The 24961-nt window shown below is 32.1% G+C and overlaps 1 protein-coding gene across 1 annotated transcript in view; it reads left to right on the top strand.

Annotated features, from left to right (window-relative positions):
* The first annotated feature begins 1175 nt into the window (after positions 1 to 1175).
* LOC126880021 (uncharacterized) overlaps positions 1176 to 24961 on the top strand; it is a 69955-nt gene continuing 46169 nt past the window's right edge. The window contains exon 1 of the mRNA XM_050643546.1: positions 1176 to 1334. The gene's annotated coding sequence lies outside the window, so the exon portion shown is untranslated. The remainder of the gene's footprint in view (positions 1335 to 24961) is intronic.

Here is a 24961-nt window from a genome sequence, read left to right as displayed (position 1 = left end):
ACTACAGCCCTTTCAAAAATTACGACTTTGAACCGATGAAGCTTAGAGATCATATAAACAATACATACACGGGTCAAGAAGCTTGTGAAGTCATAACGATTTAGTTCATTTGAGAGACTAATTAGGGGGTGATTTTCCCGATTTTTTTTTACCAAAAAAAAAGGGACTAATTTTATTTTGAGCGTAACTTGTTTACTTTGGATGCTACAATTTTTTTTATAAAACAAAAATGAAGTTTTTTACAAATGTTTTTTATAAAACACTTTAAATAAGTTGTAATGAGTTTTCCCCGAAATGTGCTTCATTTTTGGTTATTTCACGTTAAAGTATTCCATTAGGAATTTGACGAATATGAACCTATTTTTCATTAGCTATAAATCTGCTTCTACTAGGTATAGAGACGTGATATATACATCATTTTTTAAAATTTTTTACAGGCTATATTTTTGTTAAGAATGTTTTTTTTTCGACAAAATACTTAGTTTTTGAGTTATTTGCGAAAAACCGCCTAAAAGCGTGGTTATTTTGTTGAAAAATGAACATATTCACTGGCAAATAACTCGAAAAGTATTGACTTAGTGAAAAAACTCTATAGAAAAAAAGTTACTTTAAATTAGTCAGTTTATCCATTTCCTGACTTACTTTGGACGAATATTTTTTCACCCCCAAGAGGGGGTGAATACCACCCCCAAGGCAAAAGCACATATCGGCACAATATCACTTTTATTCTTTGACTTGTTAGCTATATGTATGCCAAATTTTATGTCAATCCAAGCGGTTCTTTAAAATTTAGAGGTTTTGCAATATTTTACCGTTAAAGAACGTACTAAAAAAATTAACAGCTTTTTCATCAAAACATGAAATTTGATCATACTTAATAGGTACTTCCCAAATGTATTCTCTATTGATTGTTTTATATAAACACATTGTATAATTATCTATATTTATTGACTAAACAGATAAATCGGAAATCAATAATTGTTCTTTAGTTACCGATTATTAAAATAAGATTCTCAATCAATGGGAGTATTTTAAAAGTATTTCCCCGTACTGGAACCAATTGGTAAATCTCTTCGCACTGGCGACCTTCCTTAATAGTCAATAGCAAGGACTTTTTTAAGTACACTTCGTGAAGTGGGAGATGCAGGAAAAATGTTGTGAATGTAAGAAAAAGTTGAAGTCCAGCGTCATTACCAGCACTTGTTTCTTTTCTAACGGACATGCGGTGAAGTAGACTTCGGGGTGTGGAAGTGACTTTAGCCGTTTCGAATTTTTTCGGCAGTTTTCGTGGTGGGGTGAATTGGTTTATTTTTCTTAATTGGACACACAGTTTTGTAAGTATTCTGTGATTAAGATTTCCCGTATTTTAATAATATTTTCTATATTTTAAAAATAATTTAAGGGGTTATCTGAAGATCAAAATAAATTTCAGCAATTAAAAATATTTTTTAAATTGGAAAAAAATTATAAATATTTTTTAGAACTTTTTTTATTATTTAGAATTGCCGTATCAACAACCATTAAAGTTTCTTATCGGATTTTACAGATCTTACAAATTAATATACCTACTAATTACAAATTACAAAATAATACAAGGTGTAACAAAAAGGCAGGTCATAAACTAAATCACAGATTCTGTGACCAAAAATAGTTCGACTGAACCTAACGTACCTTAGTATAAATGAGTACACAAAAAAGTTACAGCCCTTAGATTTTTTATTACAAATTTTTTATTGAAAATGGACATGTAGCATACTTCTGGCATGAAATCCTTATTTTTATTTTATGATAATTATAATAATTAAGGGTGTTACGTGAGGATCAAAATAAATTTCAACAATTAGAATTTTTTTTAATTGAAAAAAAAATAAAAATATAAATGATATTTGTTAGAATTTTTGAAATTGCGAGTTTTACAGATTTTAGAGTTACTAAATATACTAATTCCGAATTACAAATTACAAAATGCTATACAGGGTGTTTGGTAAATAATGGGCCATAGTTTAACCTTAGATTCCTGAGCTTAAAATAGGTCGACTCAAGCTAAGTTACCTTAGTACGAAAGTTGATAATAACCGAAATACAGGGTGTCAAATTTAAATTTTGATTTTATTTATTTTTTAATATTTCCTGACAGGCACGAGATAACAACACGAAATTTGTTAAGTGGTGCTTGTACTGTACACTCTACTAAATTATGTTAAACAAACGTTTCTGGCTACTACCAGAGGCGTACGACGGGGGAACGTGAATGATTGACCCTTCCCAAATTCTACGCCACTTCCGGAATTTCCATTTTAGTCCAACTTTTGAATTCTCCAATACTTTTTTTGTAATTAACATACTCTTCATTCATAACGATAAAGCCATTAGTTTTTGAGATATTTACAGCTAAAAACGAAGGAGCATAATACATTAATCAAAATAAATGTGCCTTTTCATTTTTAACGTCAAATATCTCGAAAAGGAATGACTTTATCGCTACAAATGAAGAGTATATTATTTCCATAGAAAGTATTGGAAAATCTAAAAATTATGCTAAAATAGCAGTTACGTCAGTGACGTAGAATTTGGGAAGGGTCAACCATTCTCTTTCCCCTGTCGTACGCCTCTGGTATTAACCAGAAACGATTGTTTAATAGAATTTAGTAGCGTGCACAGTACCTACACTTTCTACCAAGTTTCATAAGGATACGTCAAATATTTTTAAAGTACCGGGCACAAATATTTCTTAAGGTGATACAGTAGCGATCAACAGGTAGCAACAAACGCGGTCCAAGATTGCGAAAGTTCTGCGAACTTTCAAAAGTGAGGCAACAGTGCGTCGGTAATTCGACCCAGACAGTGACGTTTATACTATCAAAAACAATAATATTTATACACATTGGCGCAAAATGTTGCCAAGTCAGTGACGTTGGATTTCTTGTTATATAAAAATCGATTTTTGGTAGTTCCAATGTGACACAAAATGGCGGTACAGGCTCCTTTTTGCAATATTTTATTTAGTTATAGAGTAATTTCCACATAATAACATATTTCTGAAATTGGGCTCTGTACCGCCATTCTTTATTATATTACGAATAAGTGTGCCAAATATCTCGACAAAATATTCAAAATTACAGCCGCAATCTTGGAACGCGTTTGTTGCTACCTGTTGATCGCTACTGTTTCCACTTAAAGTTTGAAATAAAGAATAAATTATTAAAAAAATAATAATTCTCTAAAACAATTTTAAGAACATATCCGTGTCATACTTGTAGGTAGTGTACTTGTTTCACCAGAAATTGTAGGTACGGTACATCCCACTAAATTATGTTAAATAATCGTTTCTGGATACTACCAGAGGCGTACGACACGGGAAAGTGAATGGGTGACCCTTCCCAAATTCTACGCCACTGACGGAACTGATATTTTAGCACAATTTTTAGATTCTCCAATACTTTCTATGCAAATAATATACTCTTCATTCGTAACGATAAAGTCATTAGTTTTCGAGATATTTGAAGTTAAAAATGAAAAGGCACAGGTATTTTGATTAACGTATTATGCTCCTTAGGACTAGAGAGCTGTACCAAATTACCAGACGATTAACAAAAAATGGGCCCAACTGTTCAAACATTGTAAGATCCAAGACAGGTGAATTACTTACTACAACGGATGATCAAGTAGAGAGATGGAAAGAGCACTTTCAGGAGATGCTAGGCACGCCCAGGGATAACGCGGATGAAATTGTCGAAAACCCGCAGAATGTAGACTTGCATATATCTTGCGAGTCCCCTTCCAAAATGGAGATAATAACAGCTATCAAATCTCTGAGAAATAACAGGTCCCCGGGAATCGATAACATTGCTGCCGAACTACTTAAAACTGACCCGCATCTAACCGCTGAACTTTTGCTCCCCATAATCCGAGAGGTGTGGGAAACAAACCGCATTCCAGCGGGCTGGAAAAAAGGTAATATTATTAAGCTTCCAAAAAAGGGCAACCTCACACTGTGCAAAAATTGGAGAGGAATAACCTTGCTTACCGTCATAAATAAAATTTTTACGATCATCATACATAAAAGATTAACAAACAAGGTTGAATTTCGAGCGAATCAAGCAGGTTTTAGACCAGAATCTTCCTGCATAGATCACATTAATACAGTGAGGGTAATAATGGAACAATCGGTTGAATGGAACACACCTCTATAGATGGTCTTTGTCGATTTCGAACGTGCCTTTGACAGCCTGTCTCATGCTGCTATATGGAAAATTTTAGAGCTAAGAAACATTCCTCATAAAATAATTTCCATTATAAAGTCACTGTACACTGAGGCGACGTGCAGCGTGACACACAATGGGGTCAACAGTGACGAATTTGACGTACTTACTGGAGTCAGACAGGGATGTGTGCTTTCTCCGTTTCTGTTTAACATAGCTCTGGACTATGTTCTCTCCAAAATAGACTTCGACACAAAAGGGATACAATGGACGTTAACCACACGCCTAAGTGATCTGGAATACGCCGACGATATCTGCCTGTTAGGACAAAGGTTCCAGGATGTGGCCGACCAATTGGAAACACTATCCACTGAGGCCAATAAAATAGGTTTAAAAATCAATATTGGTAAAACCAAGTCGATGAGAATAAATGCAAGGAACAACACGCTATTTAATATCGACAACAAGCAGATTGAAAATGTGGAGAACTTCACGTACCTTGGAAGTGTCATAACAGAAAGCGGAGGTACAGAAGACGATATTCGTATGAGGATACGAAAAGCTCAACAAGCTTTCAGCATGCTTACCCTTTTTGGAGGTCTGGAGAATATACTACAAGGACAAAGATCCGAATATTCCAGTCAAATGTTATGTCTGTTCTACTCTATGGATGTGAAACCTGGAAAGTGACAAAATACCTTACAGACAAATTGCAGGTCTTTGTTAACAAATGTCTACGAAGAATTGTTCGTATTTTCTAGCCAAACACCATCAGAAACGAAGATCTGCTACACCTGACCCAACAAAAGAGGGTAGAAAATGAAATAAAATACAGAAAGTGGGGGTGGATAGGTCACACACTCCGAAAAGATAGTTTCAGTATTGCAAAAAATGCCCTAGAGTGGAATCCCCAAGGAAAGAGAAAAAGAGGTCGCCCAGCACAAACTTGGAGAAGATCCATCATGGACGAGATAAGAAGTCAAGGAAAGTCTTGGAATGAGGTGAAGGCCCTAGCGCAAAATAGAACCCGATGGCGCGTTTTCACTGAAGCTCTATGCTCCACTTAGGAGTTCAAGAACATTATATATATATATATATATATATATATATATATATATATATATATATATATATATATATATATTATATATATTATGCTCCTTCGTTTTTAGTTGTAAATATCTCAAAACTAATGGCTTTATCACTAATGGCTTCATCGTTATGAAAGAAAAGTATGTTATTTACATAAAAAGTATTGGAGAATCAAAAAATTGCATTAAAATAGGAATTCCGCCAGTGGCGTAGAATTTGAGAAGAGTCAAAGATTCAAGTTCCCCCGTCGTACGCCTCTGGTAGGAGACAGAAACGTTTGTTTAACATAATTTAGTAGGGTTTACAGTACCAGCATCACTTACCAAATTTCGTGTTGTTATCCCATGCCTATCAGGAAATATTCAAAAATAAATAAAATAAAAGTTTAACTTTGACACCCTGTATTTCGGTTATGCATCTCTTAAGGAATTTGATTGAATTTGATACAATACAGTTTAAAATATCTTTAAGTTTATTTGGCTCTTCTGATATGTTGTTGATGGCTCTTTCGTAGGAATAAAGAGGACATTCAATCAATATACGTTGGACACTGATTGGACACTTAGAGTAGGAACATTCAGGTGGTAGCTCTTTTGTTATGATAAGCTGGTGAATTAACGCTGTGTCCAATTCTTATTGGGTATAATCACGTGTTGCCTTCTGTTTCCTGGAATTTAAGGTTTAGTGCCAATCCTAGCTTTAACATTTTTAAGTTTAACAAAATATATATCATAGATATCTCTACGATATCCGCGGCATTTCTTTCTTTGCAATCCGGAAAGACCCAAAGCGAAATACCTGGTTGAATTGGAGAGAAGAGGATATGGAACTACTGATGAGGGGAAAAATCCCCGAAACCGGTATAGACTCTTCCTTCACTCTCCGATTTAACTAGAGTACGATGCTGCTGCATTTTCGGATTGCAAATAAATTGAAAATGTTTATACATTTTTTTTTCTTTTAAGTTGAGCCTTATTAGAATTTCATATTTGTTGCCAATTTTTTACACAGTGCTGTTTAATATTGAGCTATTTTTAGATATCAGTGAATGGAATTGTCATCATTTCAGTTTGCTCGTCAGTAGCAGCTTTTTTTGTCAATTTATCCACTTTTTCATTTCCAGTGATAGTTGTGTGTGACCGTGACGGTACCCAAAGAAAAAGTCTGCTTTGTAGGTGGTAAAATCTAAATTGTATTTATTGCAGGATAGCATGTGTTGGATATATTTGCCTTAAGCTCCGCAGAACAGATAAGAGTCAGTAATGAGAAGAAAGTATGAGCTTACTTGGAAAGCTGTACTAGAGATATCCACAAGGATCTTTAATGTAGTTGTTTCTCCTGGCCTTCTACATCCTGATGCCGTTGACCATTTCCTGGTTCCTCCGGCTTTGAGACCGATTTCTCGGTCTCAGGACAACAGAGTGCCCTAACACTCACCAACTTATCCGCCCGAAGCCGTTGGTCAGTAAGTGGGAGATTGCTTATACCGGCAATCATTCGGTGAGAAGTAGTTATAAAAGAAGTGATAGAAGTAGAAAATAGTGACCCGTCTCCTTTCGGAAACCTAATAGCCATTCGGGGTCTGAAATAGTAAGAATTGGCCAAGTGAGGCCTACAGGAAAGATTAAAGACATTTTACTCAAGACAAGTTGAAATACCCTATCAAATGCTTCAGCTATATCGATGAAAATAGCAAAACGGACTTTTTTCTTCTAGAGGATTTTCTATCATGTTAGTCACCCTATGCAGTTGATCTATAGTGAAATGCTTGCAAACTGGTGGTTGGGCAATAATTTTTTATCTTCAATAATTCTTTGTAATCTTATATGGAATAATTTCTCGAAGTTTTAATAAAACAGGTACCTAGTAAAGATATTGGTCTGTAACAGGAAACATTATGTGTAGGTTTAACTGGTTTTGGAACCATGATAATTTCCGTTACATTCCAATGTAAAGGAATATATTACAAGTGCTTTTTGGGAGCTGCTTTGATACTGTTCCAGTTATCAAGTTGAATCGAGGAGCTTTTTTAGGATTTAAATTATTTATTTCCTTCAAGACTTCTTTTGGAGTTACTAAAGAAATATTCTTATTGGTCTGCATAACAGGTTCTTCAAATATTTGTTCTTCCGCATCATTGTTGTGAGGTTGGAGTATCTTTGCCAGATGAGACGCAAAGTATCCTCATAACATGATCACCATAAATATTGAATAAGTCATAGTCAATTCATGAACATAGTACGCGATAAATTATGAATATTACAGTTATATTTATTTAATTGACGCGTCGAGAAATCGTTAATTAAAAACGTGAAAACAAGAGAATTATTAGTATTATCCCACTATTCACTATTATTTTATTTGCGATTGATTAATGATGTAATTTAATGAAACTTTAACGCATATTTTCTATAACTACCATAAAAAGGTTACGTAATTATTGTAATTACAAATAATTTAAATTTATTGAGGACTTGATCTTGAAAAGAAGAAATAAAGGATTTCGTAGAACTGAGCATGATTTATTTAGTTGATGTTTGTCATGAAAAAAATTATTTTTTCATGCCTTACTTAAAATTACTTTTAAATCAACATTAAATTCTTAAATACTGTATTATTCAGAGTTCATTTTTTGATAACGGATATTCGTTTCTTTTGACAACAATTATACAGGGTGATTGATTAGTGGGGTAAAGCTCCGTAGATCGGTTATAGTAATAGATAGCGAAAAAAGTTTTAAAAAAGTGTAGCCAACTTTGAGCTTCATATTGAGCTTCTACAAAATTAGTTATATTATTACAGGGTGTTCGATAACATAGTGCCAGACCAAACTTATGTTTTTTGTATATAATACCCTCTATTTTATTTTATATTCGAGATCCTGTTAATGTAGAGAGATCCTGTATTTACAAAGTTATAACCAATTTTGTATGAAAATCGTAACAAGTTTAACTCCCTGTATAAAGAAAAATAAGCACAACGCAATGGTTTATTGATGCCATATTTTTTTATTTATTGTCAAAATTTTTAAAGATGATTGATATTGCTAATTTTCTTTATTTCTAATACAGGGTGAATTAAAATGCAAGTACATTATTTTCTCAGTAATTATGAATGGAACAACCTGTATTTTATATCACTATTGAAAAGAACCATTACCGTACTTTAATTTGTATACAACATTCCCTATGGCTAAATTTATTAGTTTTCGAGATATTTTCATTTATCAATGGACCAGTCGCGTGGCCACCCAGATTACCACAATTTAATAAACTGGACTGATTTTTTTGGGGTTACTTTAAGAATGAAGGTTATAAAATGCCCCCAACAACAAGAGATGAGATGAAAAATAGAATACGAAGTGTATTTCGAAGTGTTAATTTACAAATGGTTCGTAGTGTAAGTAATTCATTTAATGACCGTTTTTAGGTATGCATAAATGTGTTAAGAGGTCATTTTGAACAACTTATGTAATTAAATATTTAAAATATTTTATTAAAAGTAGCTTTTAATTTTTTAAAAAATGTTGTATTTACATTGTTACATTTACATACAAAAGTAGTTTTTAATTTAAATTACAAAATGTTGTATTTTCTCTTTGTGTTTTTTATGTAAAATTTGTAACTAATAAATTATTTTTCTTTCTTTATTTGCTACATTTATTACCAGATTGATAATATTAGTAATCGTAAATTGTCAGTTTTAGACAATTCAGTCATGGCTTACCTACTTAAAATTTGGAAAGATTTAGCACTGTCATTATTAATGAAATTATTGGCTCTGAAAAATGAAAATATTTCGAAAATTAATAAATTTATGCATAGAGAATGTTATCTATATAAAAATTAAAGTACGGTAATGGTACTTCTCGTCGATCGGATATCTCAGTGCGACTAGCGGCTGACCCGCACTTCACTTCGACGTGAGGTATGTGAGTTCAAGCCCAGCCAGGCCATCGGAAAACAAAAAAAGCTAACGCGTCAATATAAAATTCTAAATATGAATCTGGCGCTTGGACTGGAATATGCGGGCATCTGATCGGCCTATGAGGGAGCAGTACGGCAAGGGATAAGGGCTTGCAGCTTGGTGATACTCGCCCATAGATCCATACCGGAAGGGCGTTGACGCCTAAAATACTGGTGTATATATAATAGTACTTCTCGATAGTGATATAATGTACAGGGTGATCCATTTAAAATTAACGAGAAAATAATGTACTTGCGTTTTGACTCACTGTATTCAATATAAAGAAAATTAGCAATATCAATCATTTATAAATTTCGACAATAAATAAAAAATGTGGCATCAATAATCCATTGCTTTTGTGCTTATTTTTATTTATACAGTGAGTTGAACTTGTTACGATTTTCATATAAAATTGGTTATAACTTTGTAAATACTATGTATAACATAACAAACCTTTATATTTTTGTAATGAAGAAGTTAAGAAGAGTTCGAATATAAAATAAAATACATATTTAAAACTATTTATACATACTATTTAAAAAAAAACATAGTTTGGTCTGCCACTATGTTATCGAACAAACCCTGTAACATTCTAATTAATTTTGAAATGTGAAGCTAAAACTTGGCTACAATTTTTGTTATTAACTTTTATTGCTATCTATTACTATAACGGATCTACGGAGCTTTACCCCACTAATCAATCACCCTGTATAATAAGGACTATGATCTATTTTTATTCTATAAAGAAATACTAACAGACCAGGGAATTTAGAAAAAAATAAATCGATGTTTGATCCAGTGCCGGATCTAGGGTACTTGCGGCCCTAGGCCAAATTATCCCGAGCGGCCCCCGATAACTTCACGATTACCTAATTAAAGCATAAAGCACGTTTTATATTAATACATAACGTTTATTTTAAGTTTACTTTTTAAAATTGGTACAACATACAAAGCATAACATAAATGAATAGAAATGCCAGTATAATGTTTGCCAGTATGCCAATACCTATAATCTATTTGAATACGGTACATAAATAGGTTGAAATGTTGTATTCACTAATTAAATAATCTTGGTTTGCAAATTTGGCTAAATCCTCAAAACAGCTCTAACAACAATTTCTATATTTATAGAAAATATATACCTAATTCAAAAAGTTAGCTAACAGCAGTTATTTGTAAAATTATTAATATTGCTAAAATTATTATATCAGAAATTAGCATTGCAGTTAATTCTTAAAATTAAATATTTGTTTCGTTCGGGGGGAAAAGTGCAGGTGACAACAAAAGACTAAAAAAAGCTGAGTTGAAAAAACATTATAAGTAAAAGAACAACAAATATAATATGAACTGTAATAGTAATAGGCTACGGTGCTGAAAAATATTAAGAATACAACAAATAAACTTCAGGATCGATCAATTCTCACATTCTTCTCATACTAAAAAAGGTCAATTTCATGTCCTTAATTTGGATAAAGTTGGATTAGTGATTACCATTGACACCCCACTCCATACTCATAATAAATCTCATATATAAACTCTAAACACTCACTTTTCTAGCTGTTTCGACTGCAATAGTTATTTTCCTAACTAGTGCGGAAAGTCATACTTTTCCGCACGCGATTGCAGTTTGCCGAACGACGCGAAGCGGAGTTCGGCAAGCAGTCGAGTGCGGAAACGAGACTTTCCGCAAGAATTAGGAACAATATTTTTTCTACGAGCGTTTTAAAAATGACCAAATCTTAATCAATTAATTGAATTAAACAATAACGCTAATAAGTTAGAACAATCCCGAATTAAAGTCAATGCGGTGCCTAAATACCTGTTATGCAGTAATGAATGGTGTATATCAATACTAGTCCTGTCGCCAGGGGGGGTACAACGGCCTCGTTAATTCAGATGGACTTACCCAAATTTTTTTTATGTATTTTGACCCGTAGAGCACGAATTTTTTGGGTAACAGTTGATCCGGATGTCGATAAGATTGTTATAGACCAAGAACTTGAGGAATCAAATAACAGCGATTTTTGGCAAAACAAAACAATATTTTGTATTTTTTGGGTCATTTTAAGCAAAAAATATTTCTACAAGTTTTTTAGTAGGATGCACAGTTTTCGAGATAAACGCGGTTGAACTTTCAAAAAATCGAAAAACTGCAATTTTTAAACCCGAATAACTTTTGATTAAAAAATAAAATAGCAATTCTGCTTAGCGCCTTTGAAAGTTCAAGTCAAATTATGTAGGTTTTGATTATTTGCATTGCTAAAAATTTATTGTGTTATTGCTAAACAAAGCTACAAACAACTAGTGCGTGAGTGATGTTTCTATGATTTCTCATTTAAAATCGAACGAGTAGGTAGAATAGGTACTAGTGCAATCAAGACTATTTCTACGTTACATGCGTTAAAACGCATTTAAAAGCACGGGAAACCCTACGTGTTTATAGCTTTGTTAAACAATAAAAAAATAAATTTTTACCAATGCAAATAATCAAAACCGATATAATTTGACTTAAACTTTCAAATGCGGTAAGCAGACTTGCTATTTTATTTTTTAATCAAAAGTTATTCGGGTTCAAAAATTGCAATTTTTCGATTTTTTTAAAGTTCAACCGCGTTTATCTCGAAAACTGTGCATCCTACGAAAAAACTTGTAGAAATATTTTTTACTTAAAATGGCCCAAAAAATACAAAATATTGTTTTGTTTTGCCAAAAATTGCTGTTATTTGATTCCTCAAGTTCTTGGTCTATAACAATCTTATCGACATCCGGATCAACTGTTACCCAAAAAATTCGTGTTCTACGGGTCAAAATACATAAAAAAAACTTGAGTAAGTCCATCTGAATTAACGAGGCCGTTGTACCCCCCCTGGCGACAGGACTATACAGGTTTTAATATTTTAAAGTTATAGCAACGATGTCAAACAAAGCAATTATTGTCAAAAACACGTCACACATTTTTACGAATTTTAAAATGATTCAGTGATTTAGATGGCATCAAGTGACGAAGAACTACCCCCATATATTCTCATCATCTAAGACATGCGAAGCAATTGGGCATTAAAAGCACAATATGTATGTAAATTCAGTGCGGAAAAGTAAAACTTTCCAAACTAAAACGCGTGCGGAAAAGTAGACTTTTTTGCACGCTCGTAGAAAAATCTTTAATCAAATCGTTAAAATCTAAGGCTTGAGAAAGCTCAGCATTTGAAACAAAACTAGCCAAACTAGACAATCTATAATCTTCGTCAGAAGTCGAGTTCCTCAAGTAGTTTTTGATTATTTTTAACACGCTGAATGATCTTTCTCCAGATGCATTAGATATATCATCATGGATAGTAGAATGCGCAAAATTGTGTCCATATTCGGACATAATGTTAACTGTTTTTCACGAATGAGTTTCAGATAATCCAAGAGTCTATTCCTTTGAGGCTTGGTAATCTTGTTATCATGAGGTTCTTTTTCTTCATCAAATATACCTTCAACAAAGCCTTTGAACTGTACACACTCTTCTCCAAAGTCATCATCTATGTCGATTCGATTCTTTTTAGCGAAAATAGAAGCTTTTGCCCTGATTTCTTCATTAGAAATTGACGATAAGTTGATTAAAAATCCAAATTGTTCATTAAGACTGAAATAAACTTCGGACCTTTCATTCAATTCTGAATAAAGCCTGTCAATTACAACATTGAAAGTACAATCTTTGTCTTCTTTGAGATTAAAGTGGGGTTCATTGGATTCAGCTTTGTCTTCGCCATGGAGAGCGTTTCTTTTCGGGAGTCTTTTAATTTTAAGAATAGAGGTTTCAATTCTAGACAACTCTTTTTTCATAGGAATCAAAGTTGTCTCTCAGACTCAATACGTAGGACGTAGGTAATCCTTTATTTATTGCAAGTCATATTCAAGTCTGTAGCAGTTTTTTGCAATGTTCTACTACTCTTTTCAAAACGTGGTAAAATATCTTACCACATGTTTAGTAGAATAGCATTCTCAAATTTGAAAAATTGTTCATCAATAATAAATTGTTGTACTTGCTTGTACATCAATTCATCACATTCCTGGATAGTCCAGAAAGCCACTGCGCATCCGCTAGGGAAAATATTCTAATTCGGATTTTTTGCACAATCTTACTCAAAAAGGACTCCTTTTAACAAATTTGCATGTTGCCAGTACCAAAAGGTGGTAAAAAATTTTTTAAACGTTTTTTTTTTGTTTTGTTCCTAAAATAATTTTTTTTGCATGGAAAAAAGTTTTTTTAGTTTTGGATCATTCCAAACAGAAAAGGCCTTTAGTGACTTTTCTCTAAAAATGATAGTTTTTGACATACAAGCGATTAAAAATTGAAAAATTGTGAAATCGGCCATTTTTAACCCTCAAGAATTATGTGAAAAACTGAAAATTTGAATATTGCCAAGGTAGGTAGATATTCTTTAAACATCGATTGATGAAATCCCGAAGAGTTTATTTCAATACAATATTCAAAACTCCTTTGTTTTTTAATTGGTAATCAAGCGTGCGCGACACTATTTTCCACCGACAGTATGGTGCAAATGAAAGGAATAAATTCGCTATTTCGTAAACCGGCGACTTTAAGGAAAAATCCCGAAACAAGTCGATTTTTATTTTTAAGTTATGATATTGTGGCGTATATCGTATACTAGTGACGTCATCCGTCTGGGCGTGATGACGTAATCGATGATTTTTTTTAAATGAGAATAGGGGTCGTGTGGTAGCTCTTTTGAAAGGTTCTTCAATTTTCTATTCAGTAATGTAAACATTTACATAATTATTTATACAGGGTGTCCTTCTACTTCTTTTTTTGCCAAATAATTTAATTTAATAAAAATTTTTTGGACACCGTGTATAAATAATTATGTAAATGTTTATATTACTGAATAGAGAATTGAAGAACCTTTCAAATGAGCTAGCACACGACCCCTATTCTCATTTAAAAAAATCATCGATTACGTCATCACGTCCAGATGGATGACGTCACTAGTATACCATATATGCCACAATATCATAACTTAAAAATAAAAATCGACCTGTTTCGGGATTTTTCCTTAAAGTCGCCGGTTTACGAAGTAACGAATTTATTCCTTTCATTTGCACAATACTGTCGGTGGAAAATAGTGTCGCGCACGCTTGATTAGCAATTATTAAAAAACAAAGGAGTTTTGAATATTGTATTGCAAAAAACTCTTCGGAATTTCATCAATCGATGTTTAAAGAATATCTACCTACCTTGGTAACATTCAAATTTTCAGTTTTTCACATAATTCTTGAGGGTTAAAAATGGCCGATTTCGCAATTTTTCAATTTTTAATCGCTTATATGTCAAAAACTATAATTTTTAGAGAAAAGTCACTAAAGACCTTTTCTGTTTGGATTGATCCAAAAAAACTAAAAAAAGTTTTTTCCATGCACAAAAAATAATTTTAGGAAAAAAACGTTTAAAAAATTTTTGACCACCTTTTGGTCCTGGCAACATGCAAATTTGTTAAAAGGAGTCTTTTTTGAGTAAGATTGTGCAAAAAATCCGAATTAGAATATTTTACCTAGCGGATGCGCAGTGGCTTTCTGGACTAAGAACTTTTCACAATCCACCTCCAATCTGTAGCCTCCTATACCCTGGCAAGCCTTAAAATATTTCTTTTTGATATAAACGTTGGCTATTTTAATTAGATTGTATTGTTTATACACAAAAGTAATGTTCTCGATATACAGTAGCCGTAATTATCAATTAATTTTGGAAAATAAAAATTCAATTTTTTTACTAAAAATTTTTTTTTACAAGGCCCCTTTTGCTTGCTGCCCTAGGCCGCGGCCTAATTGGCCTAGTGGTAAATCCGGCACTGGTTTGATCACAGCACCTAGAGACTTGCAACTTTTTGCATTGTGTTCGGGATGACGCCAGGAAAAAAGTTTAGAATGCAAAACTGAGTGGAAATGCATAATAAATGCATTTACAGTTCATAGCATGCACGCAAAAGTTCTTAAACATGTCAAAATCAGTGTATTAAGGGCAGACTTTGTTACTCGGGGGATTTTTAAGGTCATTGAACATGAAACAGGTTGTCACTTCATAGGTTCCTTGGCCTTTCTGTCCTTCGGCCGTTTGGTGATCTATCTCGTGCTATTTTTACCAGTCTTCCTTCTCCCATTCTGCTTATATGGCTATACCATTCTTTTTTTCTTTTCAGTGTCCAGTCATTTATGTTCTATATATACAGCTTTGCCTGAGGTCTGTACTGCGTTGGATGTCCAGCTACGTGCTGTGGCTATTTATTTCTTAAAGTTGGAAATCTTGCATCCTACAATTGTTTACGCACACTGCCTCATCTGTAATTATTTGCTAAGTATTACCAGAAAGTGGGTATATAGCTACAGATTTTATTTGATCAGGTCGAATTTTACTCGAGCAGTCAGCTATGGGTTTATTTAGAACACATTTTATACACTTGTATTGATGATAGTAGAGGAAGATTATCAATCGTCCGAAGACGAAAAACAAGGAGGATTTAGAGCAGGTCGTTCATGTACAGATAACATCTTTTGCCTTAAACAAATTATAGAAAAGAAAGTTGTGACAAATAGAGAGTTACATATGACTTTTGTAGATCTTGAGAAGGCATATGACACAGTCCCGCTAAATAAACTATGGGAAGTCCTGGGCACATCAATTATACATCAAACATTGGTTAATGCTCTCAAAGATCTATATTACGGTTCAAACTCCCAAATGAGATTCGGAAACCTCTTATTTGCAGTTACTAAGGGTCTCAGACAGGCATGTTGTATCTCTCCGACCCTGTTTAAGATTTATATCTCTGCAGCTCTGAAACAATGGAAAAGGAAAGTCAAAGGAATGGGTATACAATTGAACGATCAGGATTGCATATATACTTTACAGTTTGCAGATGATCAGATGGTGATCTCAAATGACAAAGACGACATGGAATATATGCTTAGAAGACTAATTGAAGAGTACCAGAAATGGGGATTAAATGTCAATTTAGAAAAAACAAAATACCTCTCAATTAGCGCTGAAGCAGAACAACTCGATATCGAAGACAATCAAAAAATAAATCCATGTGACGAATATAAATACCTGGGCGTCATCTTCGACCGTAGTGGAAAAGACGAACGAGAAATAGAACATCGAATCATACAAACACGAAGAGCTATAGCTCGAAACGGAGTTCTATGGAGTAAAGAAATATCAAAGAAAAGAAAATGAAACATATATGAGACAATGGTTAAAACTAGCCTACTTTATGGAGCCGAGACATGGAGAATAACCGAGAAATATACGAAAAAGGTCGAAGCCACGGAAATGGATGCGATAAGAAGATCGATGAGAATATCAAGAGCCGAAAGAATAAGAAATGAAGTAATAAAACAACAAATGGGTGTAGAGGGCACTATAGTTGAGGATATTGAGAGAAAACAGCTCATATGATATGGGCATGTGAGCCGAATGGGGGACGAAAGATTGCCTAAAAAAACTATGATGTTTGTAAAACTATGAAACAGAGAAGAAAAATCGAGGAAGACCACCACAGAGCTGGAATCTGGGAGTTAGGAAAGCGATTAGCGCTCGAAATCTCAATGAAGACCTAACTCAGGACAGAATACAGTGGCGTTTGGGAGTCGGACAACGTCGACGTCGTAAGACGTTATGAAACCGAATATATATACAGAGAGAGTCTGTAATTTTGAGTAAATTCAATATCTCAAATACTAATTGTTTTTTTAAAAAATGCTCAGATCCGTCGATTAGTATTTCATATTGTCCTTTTTGACATACAATAATAATGCATACAGGGTGTCCCAATTTATGGATATGACGTCATCGTTGATTTTCTTAAATGGCAATACTGTCATTTTGATAGCAATTTTGATATAGTGTGTATAGTTCAGAGAAATAAGGAAAAAAAATATCGTGTTGGTGACACATCCCCCTCCAGGCTGAAACCAAATTTTTCGAGTAATATGGTCATCTATAATAATAACCTATATGTTTCCTGCAGCCGATTTTGATGATATACATAGTTATAAACAAATGAAGATCAAAAAACGGTAAATTTTCGCTTTTTTCGTCTCTTACTAAAAAATTGGGCATTTTAAACAAATTTGAGAGTAATAAACTCATAAACCGTATAAAAAACTTCAATATGGCGTTCGCTGAATATGTCTATCCTTATTGGTTACTTAGAAAATTGCCAAATAAATCATAAATTTTGAGTTTTTATAAATATTCATAACTTATGTAAAAATTAACTTAGAACCTTCTTATTACATGGAATGCTGAGACTTATGGTGCTTAAATTACACCCTAAATTCCAAAGCAATTGGTCAAATAGTTTAAAAGTTATTTAATTTGTTTATCCAAAATTAATTTTTTTTGCAACACTGTAAGTCAGAAAATGATGAAGTTACAGTAATATTTTAGATAGTTTATGAAAGAAGAAAATTTACAGTATTAATTGAATTTAAAAAAATGACAAAAAAGAATTATAGATATTGCAAAATAATTTTGCAAAAACATGTGAAATAAAAAAATGGGGGGGCTAACTTTGTCCCTAAATGTCCTAGAACAGTTGTTTTTCTTTCTAAATGTGTATAAAAATTCAGTCTTTCTAAATATCAAAAAAATAATTTTTCTACGGGTAACAGTTAAAAAGTTATTCTAATTGTTTATAAGTAAGCAAAAAATGGACATGTTTTTGCAAAATAATTTTACACTGTTTAAAATTATTTTTTGTCATTTATTTTTAATTAAGGTAATAGTATAAATGTTCTTCTTTCATAAACTGTCCGAAGTATTATTGTAACCTCATAATTTTCTGATTTATAGTGTTGCAAAAAAAATGAATTTGGGAAAAATAAATTAAATAACTTTTAAACTATTTGACCAATTGTTTTGAAATTTAAAATATAATTTAAGTACAAGAACTCTCGGCATTCCGCGTAATAAGAAGATTCTAAGTTAATTTTTACCTAAGTTACGAATATTTATAAAAACTCAATATTTATGATTTATTTTGCAATTTTCTAAGCAACCAATAAGGTTGGACATATTCAGCGAATGCCATATTGAAGTTTTTTATACGATTTATGAGTTTCTTACTCTAATTTGTTTAAAGTGCTTAACTTTTTGGTAATAGACGAAAAAAGCGATAATTTACCGTTTTTCGATCTTCATTTGTTTATAACTATGTATATCATCAAAATCGGCTGCAGGAAACATATAGGTTAATAATATAGATGTCCATACTACTCAAAAAATTTGGTTTCGGCCTGGAGGGGGATGTGTCACGAGAAAAACCTTATTTCTCTGGACTAGTAAAGTTATACACAACTGCAAAATATCAAATTTTTATTCTCTACGATTTACAAGATAATAGAAAATAACAAAGTTATGTCTGTAATTTGGAATAAATTCAATAATTAAAATACTAATTGTTTTTTTGAAAATTGTTTAGACCCATCAATTAGTATTTCAAATTGTCATTTTTGACATACAATAATAATGTATACAGGGTGTCCCAATTTAGAGATATGACGTCATCGTTGATTTTCTTAAATGGCAACACTCTTATTTTGATAGCTATTTTGATAGGGTGTGTAAAGATATACAGAACTGCCGAATTTCAAATTTTTATTCCCTACCGTTTACAAGATAATAAAAAATAACAAAGTTATGAAAAACAAGTAATCAAATAATCATTGAATTTAATAATTATTACAATTAAGCAAATACATGTTGCCCTCAATTATTGTCAAATTGTCAATGGGCAACGTTATGAACATTTGCTTAATTGAAATAATTAAATTCAATTATTATTTGATTACTTGTTTTTCATAACTTTGTTATTTTTTATTATCTTGTTAATGGTAGGGAATAAAAACTTGAAATTTTGCAGTTGTATATAACTTATCAAAATATACCTATCAAAATAGCTATCGAAATGACAGTGTTGCCATTTAAGAAAATCAACGATGACGTCATATCTCTAAATTGGGACAGCCTGTATACATTATTATTGTATGTCAAAAATGACAATTCGAAATACTAATCGACGGGTCTGAGCATTTTTCAAAAAAACAAATAGTATTTTAATTATTGAATTTATTCCAAATTACAGACATAACTTTGTTATTTTCTATTATCTTGTAAATGGTGGAGAATAAAAATTTGATATTTTGCAGTTGTGTATAACTTTACACACCTATCAAAATAGCTATCAAAAAGACAGTGTTGCCATTTAAGAAAATCAACGATGACGTCATATCTCTAAATTGGGACACCCTGTATACATTATTATTGTATGTCAAAAAGGACAATTTGAAATACCAATCGACGGGTCTGAGCTCTCTGTATATTGATGATAGTAGAAATTTTTTCTGTGAACAAATATATTTGGCATCTAGTAAGTACATCGTACTAATTTTCTTTTTAGTCTTGGAACTTCGGCATCAGTTTTAGCGATGAATAAATATTCCCTCCTACAAATTTCTTTATTTTCTTGCATTTTAAGTCCACCAAAGACAGTGATACGGATTCTTTTGTAGTTCTTTGTAGTTTAATCTTTATTTGTAAAACGATATCCTTGGCTCTCTTCTATTTTAATTTCTTATATATCATATTATGTGGGATGAACCTTACCAATCACTACCCTGAAGAGAGTTTATCTTGGCTTCTTGCAATAGGGTATAATATCTGTTTTTTTCATAATCGAAGAAACAAAGAAATTAATCTTCTTCATCTTCTTCTTCTTCATTTTGTATAGATATGACTCTGTCTGTTTTTTTAATGTGCCTGTAGTAAGTTGTCGTTCCATCGTTTTCGTGGTCTTCCCACTGATCGTCTTGCTATCGGGGAACCGTCTCTCGCTGTCCTGACTATCCTATTAGTTGTCATTCGGATTATGTGGTCATTCCAGTCTATTCTTCTGTTTCTTACCCGGTTTTTAATGTAATACACCTTACATCTCCGTCGTATATCTGTACTTCTAGTTCTGTCCCATAGAGTCTTACCATCGATTTTTCGAAGGGTTTTCATCTCCGCTGTTTCGAACAATCTTTTTGTCCTCTCTGTGTCGGCTCGTGTTTCTGCCGCGTATGTCATTATTGATCTGGTGACTGTTTTGTAAATTATGCCTTTCATTTCTTTTCCGATATTTTTATTTCTCCATATTGTGTCATTCAGCCAACCTGCGGCTCTGTTTGCTCTATTCACTTGATCTTCCACTTCTGTTTCGAGCCTTCCGTAGCTAGATAGTGTGATGCCTAGGTATTTAAACTCCATCACTTGTTCTATTATCTGACCTTCCAGCTCCAATTTACATCTTATTGGATCTGCTGTTATAACCATGCATTTTGTTTTTTGGGAGGAAATTAACATGTTAAATTTTCTGGCGATTATGTTCAATTGGTGGAGCATACGTTGTAAAACATCTACACTTTGAGAGATTAGTATTGCATCGCCCGCATAGCAGATTATTTTAAGTTGTTTTTCTCCCATTTGGTATCCTTTTTTAGTTCTTACTATTTTTATTATTTCGTCCATGATCAGGTTGAACAATAAAGGACTCAAGGAATCCCCCTGTCTTATCCCATTGCCGGTTTCAATTGGATCAGTTAAATCATCGTCCATTTTTACTTTTGTTGTGTTGTTCTGGTAGATGTTTTCGATCGTTTTAATTATTCCTAGAATTTAGAATTCCTAAAGAAATTAATAACAGTGATTTTTGGCGGAATGCTGGTATGATGAAAGCATGGATGAATGAGACATGCGTATTAGATGAATTCTACTCGCGTATTAAATATTTTTTGTATAATTTACTGAATGATATATAAACTAGAAAGGATTAGGCGCGATTCGACCATGAGGTGAGAGAAATGCTTAACTGTATCTACCAATGAATCAGATCCGGTCAAACCCGGAAAACTATTTATTAAATTTACTTCCGTTGATTGGACGCTTATGATTTTATTGCTCATTATTCTTCATTAAATTTTTTTTCTAAAGATAAACATAAATATTCATTTAATACTTCAAAAATGAGAAAAATGGTTTCAATCTCTGATTAACCAAATGTAAATAAATAAAGAGAACAATAATTACCTGCAAAATATCAGATCGATTATTTGGATAATTATAGAGACAATTTTCCTTTAAGAGGAAAATTTTAATGTTTCTTCTATTGTTTTCTTAAGAAGAAAAAAGACAAATAATTGCACATAATTAAGCCAACAGAGGCACGCGCATAATTGCTTTCAATATATTAAACAGGATGTGATTGATCAAAGAAAACCTTGAAAAAGACAAATTTATATTCGTTGTATATAGAAAATGTGATTAGTAGGAGGTGGTGATGGTTCATTAATCAATTTTTTAACATATTTACCGAATAAATTACATTTTTTCTTATTTTACACTAGTAAAGAATTTAATGAAACCTATAATTTAATTAATAGCATGATATGTAATGGTTATATTTATTATCTAATGTTACAATCTTCTCTCAGACTAATTAAATACTTTTATTATAAAAAACAACAAAAAGTGAGCGATAAGTATATTAAAGGATTTACCTTACGTAATTTGTTGATTTTAAATCACGTTCTGTCTCCGTCGCACTTTGTCTTCTTTCATTTTTTCTGTATCAGCCTCCGAAAAAAGTTATTTAATCCCGTTAATGACATTTTTTCACATAACTTTCTGAGCCTGTACTAATTTACTCCAAAATTTGGCTACAGGTTCCACTTAACCTTAACTTCAATTAACTTCAAAGTTGACTGTGGGCCGTAGGGTCATTGCCCCTGGGGTGGCGGTTGTGTCACCGTTTCTTGGGGTTAATTTATTTATTAAAAATAACAACAGAAATGAATATATTAACCAATTTTAAGGAATTTTTATCCCACACATTTTTGGTCTGACTTATTGGCAAGTGAAAACAATATATAAAAGGTACCTAAATCCAAATCTACCTAAATGCCTTAGGCTTTTAAAGAAGAACCAAATAAGTTGTTTTTTTGCTTGAATTTGGACTACAGACAGCATAAGTCCACCATTATTTTTTAATATGAGCTACATTTTTTGTTAAGGGGATAGGCGCAAAATCTTGGTCCAATGCTATTTAAATGCATTAATTTTTTTCGAATCCTGCGAAAACTAATAAATATTTTTGAGAAATGTAATAGTTAACGTAATAAACAAAAGTCTCTTTTGAATTAAATACTTAATTGAAATTAAAAATCACGCTACATTTTCTCTTTTTTTTTTCACCCCTGTAACTTATTGAATTAAAATTATAGAAGTTTTCAGGGACTTTCGACCCTTGATAAGAATGTAATCTTTCATTCTGCGTTTAATTTTTTTTTAAATACTTAGTTAAAATAAGTTAAATACTTAAATATTAGTTTTCCTAGGATTCGAAAAAAATTAATGCATTTTAATAGTATTGGACCAAGATTTTGAGTCTACCCCCTAAAGGATAATTTTTTTATAAAATATACTTTTTGAGTAATTCGCAAAAACCGATTGAAAAAGTGTTTTTTTTTTTTTGTTAAAAAATTAACATTTTCTCTTGCGAGCAAGTCGAAAAGTATTGACATTCAGAAAATAAAAACTGGTTGAAATTGGTTAAAATCTGGTTAAAATTGATTAATATATTCATTACCGATGCTAAGGCTTTCTTTTGGCTTAAGACCCAAGCAAAATAATCCAAAATATCGGAAACATAACCCATTTAATAAAAAAATTGACATGTCGCACGCCTTTTAAAAATGTTGCAGTTTCTGAAGATGCCTCTATTTCCTTTTCATCCGGCCATCCCATAGTAGTTTTAATATTATTCAGTTCAATTGATCAAGAGTATTTTTCTATATTGATCTGTAAAACCTACCAATGGCCTCATTAAAATGAGCAAAATGCTCTCACACACAGAATTATTTTCTTTTTAATTTTTTTACGTTCTATGTGATTTAAAAATAAGGTTCAGTGCAATTGTAAGCAGCAAGGTAATTTTTTATTCCTTTTATGTGGGATCAATTTAAAAATTCCAAAAAACTTTCCAGTCTATTTCTTTAAAGATTTTTCCATAAGGTGCGCCAACTTTAAAAACCTGAGAAACTGGTTTTTTAGAGATTTTGGGGATTTTCGCCATTTTATAGACTTTAAAATAGATCAAATCACGATTATTTTTAGATATTATATTATGGGTGTAACAAAAATACAGGTCATGAATTAAAGTACATATTCTGGGACCAAAATTAGTTCGAATTAACCTAACTTACCTTAATACAAATATGCACATAAAAAAGTTACAGCCCTTTGAAGTTACAAAATGAAAATTGATTTTCTCGAATATATCGAAAACTATTAGAGATTTCAAAACTTTTTTGCCTCAGAAGTATTTTTTCGATAACGCAGTTTTTATCGAGATGCGGCTTCTGTTTTAATATGTTTACATAAAAAATTTATGGGGGTTTTGTGCCTTTAAACCCCCCAAATATTTGTGTACATTCCAATTAAAGTATTACTGCGGTACCATTAGTTAAACACAGTATTTTTAAAACTTTTTTGCCTCTTTGTATTTTTTCGATAAGGCACCTTTTATCGAGATGTGGCTTCTTTTTTAACATGGTTCAAAGTATACCTAAAAATGTAAACCATAAATAAATTTTCATATTATTATTAAGTCTCCATAATCGTACTTAACCATATACAAATAAGTGGTGGATTTGACAAATATTAAAAATATCTCGATAAAAACTGACTTTTCGAAAAAGTACTAAGACGCAAAAAAGTTTTTAAAACATTGTGTTTAACTAAGGGTACTACAACAATAATTAAATTGGAACGTACACAAAAGTTTGGGGGGTTTAAAGGAACAAAACCCCTATAAAATTTTTAAGGGGTGTCTAAATTTCACTATAATTTTTTCTTAAGATGCTACCACCATAAGAATGCCACATGTCCAATTTCAATAAAAAATCTCTAATAGTTTTCGATATATTGAAAATAATCGATTTTAATTTGGTAACTTCAAAAGGCTGTAACTTTTTTATGTGCATATTTGCACTAAGGTAAGTTAGGTTCAGTCGAACTATTTTTGGTCCCAGAATATGTGATTAAATTTATGACCTGTATTTTTATTACACCCTGTATAATTTAAAGCAACTGAGTCATTTAGGACATTCAAAAATTGAACGAAACACGTCCAAATCTCAACAAAAAAACCCCCACGTTTTTGGGGGGGTTTGAACATTACATTTGAATTTTTAGTGTCCTAAAGAACTCAGTTACTTCAAATTATAATGATCTGTAAAAAACCTTGATTTGGTTGATTGGTTTGATTTTGAAGTCTATAAAATAGGGAAAATCCTTACAAACAGCTAATAAACAAATTTTTCGGGTTTTTGAAGGTGGTAGACCTTACGGATATCTGAAAATTTTTACATAGGTAGGTATAGGTAGTTTTTGACTAAATAAATAAAATAAAAAATATAAAAAAATGTTATACGCTTTTTTCTAAAAAACTGCATTTTGAGGTTATGTACCGTCAACCTATGAGTCTATAAAAAATAGACATGTTTTGTAAAAGTCTCAACTATGCATGCGAATTTTTTGAAATTTTTAAATTGATTGCAACCCACAAAACAGAAACATAGAATCGAATAAATTACGTTTT

This window comes from Diabrotica virgifera, chromosome 2, assembly GCF_917563875.1.
Source record: "Diabrotica virgifera virgifera chromosome 2, PGI_DIABVI_V3a".
Classification (NCBI taxonomy): domain Eukaryota; kingdom Metazoa; phylum Arthropoda; class Insecta; order Coleoptera; family Chrysomelidae; genus Diabrotica; species Diabrotica virgifera.
This window is presented reverse-complemented; position numbering and strand designations above follow the sequence as displayed.